Source organism: Mixophyes fleayi, chromosome 1, assembly GCF_038048845.1.
Source record: "Mixophyes fleayi isolate aMixFle1 chromosome 1, aMixFle1.hap1, whole genome shotgun sequence".
NCBI classification, from domain to species: Eukaryota; Metazoa; Chordata; class Amphibia; order Anura; family Limnodynastidae; genus Mixophyes; species Mixophyes fleayi.
Window position 1 is genome coordinate 134,060,435 of NC_134402.1, and position 4,138 is coordinate 134,064,572.

Here is a 4,138-nt window from a genome sequence, read left to right on the forward strand (position 1 = left end):
TGTTTCTTAGCTTCTCCAAGTTCATACAGACATTGTTTGCAAAATGAATTATGCACAATGGTAATTATGATGCAAACAATAAGTTATGTTGTCAGTCGCACACAACATGCATACGTCATGGGAATATCCACATGCTTGTATACAGAATAAATAAGAGGATAAGTGTTTAAAGTAGTTTAAATAAATAATATTGTCCATAATGTTTTAAGTATGGAGAATGGAACTTCACTATATATGATAGGTTTTTGGATATTTTGCAACAACTATGTAGTACAGTCATGGCCAGAAGTTTTGAGAATGACACAAACATTATTTATCATAAAGTCTGCTGCCTCAGTTTTATTATGGCAATTTGCATATACTCCAGAATGTCATGAAGAGTGATCAGATGAATTGCAATTAATTTCAAAGTCCCTCTTTGACATGACAATGAACTTTATCTCAAAAACATTTCAACTGTATTTCAGCTCTACCACAAAAGGACCAGCTGACACCAGGTCAGTGATTCTCTTGTTAACACAGGTGAGAGTGTTGACGAGGACAAGGCTGGAGATCACTCTTTTAAAAGGAGGGTGGTGCTTGAACTCATTGTTCTTCCTCTGTTAACCATGGTTATCTGCAAGGAATGGTGACTTAGTGATTAGCACTTCTGCCTCACAGCACTGGGGTCATGAGTTTGATTCCCGACCATGGCCTTAGCTGTGTGGAGTTTTTATGTTCTCCCCATGTTTTCGTGGTTTTCCTCCGGGTGCTTCGGTTTCCTCCCACACTCCAAAAACATAGTGGTAGGTTAATTGACTTCTATTAAATTGCCCTTAGTCTCTCTCAGTCTGTGTGTGTGTATGTTAGGGGATTTAGATTGTAAGCTACAATGGGGCAGGGACTGATGTGAGTGAGTTCTTTGTAAAGCGGTGCGGAATTATTGGCGCTATATAAATAAATAGATGATGATGATGAAGGAAACACGTGCAGTCATCATTGCTTTGCACAAAAAGGATTCACAGGCAAGGATATTGCTGCTCGTAAGATTGCGCCTAAATCAACCATTTATTGGATAATAAGGAAATTAAAGGAGAGAGGTTCAATAGTTGTGAAGAAGGCTTCAGGGCGCTCAAGAACGTCAAGCAAGCGCCAGAACAGTGTCCTAAAGTTGATTCAGCTGTGTGATCGAGACACCACCAGTGCCGAGCTTGCTCAGGAATGACAGCAGGCAGGTATGAGTGCATCTGCACGCACAGTGAGGCGAAGACTTGTGGAGGATGGCCTGGTGTCAAGAAGGCCAGCAAAGAAGACACTTCTATTCCAGGAAAAACATCAGGGACAGATTGATATTCTGCAAAAGGTACAGGAATTGGACTGCTGAGGACTGGGGTAAAATCATTTTCTCTGATGAATTCTCTTTCAGATTGTTTGGGGCATCTGGAAAAATGCTTGTCCGGAGAAGGAAAGGTGAGCGCTACTGTCACACTTCTGGTATTACAAACGGAACCCAATAGCCAGGTAGTTCTGTAGTAAACAGGATTTATTTTGATACAGAAATAAAACTTAAATGTCCAGCAAGCAAGTCCAAAGTATCAACAAGATAAATATCTTGTAGAGGTATCAAGTAATTGTATTCCAAATCACAAGGGAGCAAGGTTCTGTGGAAGCATCTGGTTCAGACACAAACACAATACTCGAGCAAAGGCTGCATAACAGGAAGTGCCTTTTCTAGGTTCAAACAGGAAATGAGATCCAAGATGAAATCTTCCTGAGAGCGTTCTTGCCATCTTGGATAAGGGCTATTGTAAGGGCAAGTTCATATCAGAGATCCAAGATGGAAACTTCATGAGGCAATCACGACCATCTTGAATGAGGGCAAATCTAAGGGCAAGAACATAACAGCTACCATCGGTCCTGTGTCATGCCAGCAGTAAAGCATCCTGAATCCATTCATGTGAGGAGTTGCTTCTCAGCCAAGGAAGTGGGCTCTCTCACAATTTTGCCTAAGAACATAGCCATAAATAAAGAATGGCACCAAAACATCCGGCAAAAGCAACTTCTCCCAACCATCCAAGAACAGTTTGGTGCCGAGCAATGCCTTTTCCAGTATTATGGAGCATCTTGCCATAAGGCAAAAGTGATAACTAAGTGGTTCGGGCATCCAAACATTGAAATTTTGGGCCCATGGTCACGAATCTCCCCAGACCTTAATCCCATTGAGAACGTGTGGTCAATTATCAAGAGGCAGATGAACAAACAAAAAACCCAGAAATTCTGACAAACTCCAAGCATTGATTAGGCAAGAATGGGCAGCCATCAGTCAGTATGTGGCCCAGCAGTTGATTGACAGCATGCCAGGGCGAATTGCAGAGGTCTTCAAAAAGAAGGGTCAACACTGCAAATATTGACTCTTTGCATAAACTTAATGTAATTGTCAAAAAAAACCCTTAACACTTATGAAATGTTTTTAATTTTACTGGAGTATACCATAGCAACATTTGCCAAAAAAGTCAAAAAACACTGAAGCTGCAAAACCAATACTTGTGTCATTCTCAAAACTTTTGTCCTTGACTGATACTAGCTAGTCTCCTTTCTTTTCCAAATCACTAACAGTTACCGTATATACTCGTGTATAAGCCGAGTTTTTCAGCACATTTTTGTATGCTGAAAAAGGCCACTCGGCTTATACACGGGTGAAGGGTGAACTTACCTGGTGTCCGGTCCCTCGGCTGTTAACTTCTGCATATGCGTTCCAACAACAGGAAGTTCGGCATTTGGAACGCATACTTGCGTTCCAAATGCCGAACTTCCTGTTGTTGGAACGCATGCGGGGTAAGTAAAAAATCTCTCTCTCTCTGCGTCCTCGCCTTTCGTTTGTTCTGTCCAGACAATCCAAATTTTTTATCGGCGGTCTGAGCTTTGACCCCAACGAGGGGAATCTGGAAGAGGTGTTCTGCAAATATGGTCTGATCACAGAGGTGGTTGTGGTAAAGGAAGCGGGAAACTAAGAGATCCAGGGGATTTGGCTTTGTTACGTATAAGAACTCAGAGGATGCCAAAGATGCCTTGCAGGCAATGAATGGAAAGTCTGTGGATGGACGTCAGATTCGTGTGGATCAGGCTGGCAAGTCCTCCGGTGACAGGAGAGGAGGCTCATCTGGAGGAAGAGGATTCTTCCGTGGTGGCAGAGGACGTGGTGGCGGTGACAGGGGCTATGGAAGCAGCAGGTTTGAGAGCAGGAGTGGAGGATATGGTGGCAGTGGTGGCTCAAGGGATTATTATGGAAGTGGCAGGAGTCAAGGAGGTTATAGTGATCGCTCAGGAGGGTCCTACAGAGACAGCTATGATAGCTATGCTACACACAATGAGTAAAATACTTTTTTATATCTGTTTAAGTATCTCTACAGCCTCACTGGTAGTAACGGAACAGCTGTCCTAAAGGGTGTAAAGCTAATAACTTTTATATTGTTACTTTTAATGTTATGGTTTCATATTGTTAGATTTCTCACCCTACTATGTTTTGCTGTTCCATTGAGGCTTTTAAATTTGCGCTCTTTTCCACCCTAGGCTTATACTCGAGTCAATAAGTTTTCCCAGTTTTATGTGGTAAAATTAGGTGCCTCGGCTTATATTCGGGTCGACTTATACTCGAGTATATACGGTAAATTAGAACTTCTATTACAAATATTGTTGCCCAGACCCCAATGGTTTAGGGCTTCTTTAGATTGTAAGCTCTTGTAAGCAGGGCCCTCTTCCCTCATGTCCTCCTCCTTTTGTTACCTATGCCTTCTGCAAAACAGCTATGTTTTGCATCTCCTCCCTGGGCTCTTCGCCCTTGGTCTCTATAGCTCCCTTGTCCTTTTATCTAAATCAATGGTTCTGATCCTGATAGCTGTGCCCACGCTACTGGGCATAGCTTGCACTTTCAGGCCCCCACCTCTCCTGCTTCCTTCTATTAGTTCTAGTGAGTTGCTTTACCCCACCTTGCACCTCATTGTCCTGTACGGCTATTTTTATTGTTGTGTATTGTAGTGCAGTGCCTATATTGTATTGTGCTGTAATGCTATGTCCTGTTTTGTTGTATCGTCCTTGTAGAGCACTATAGATCCTTTGTGGCGCCCTATAAAAAATGGATGCTAATAACTCCTGTCTGCAT

The 4,138-nt window shown here is 42.5% G+C and overlaps 1 pseudogene; it reads left to right on the plus strand.

The window, feature by feature from the left end:
* The first annotated feature begins 2,837 nt into the window (after positions 1 to 2,837).
* On the plus strand, positions 2,838 to 3,357 carry LOC142138964 (cold-inducible RNA-binding protein B-like; annotated as a pseudogene).
* Positions 3,358 to 4,138: the final 781 nt, after the last annotated feature.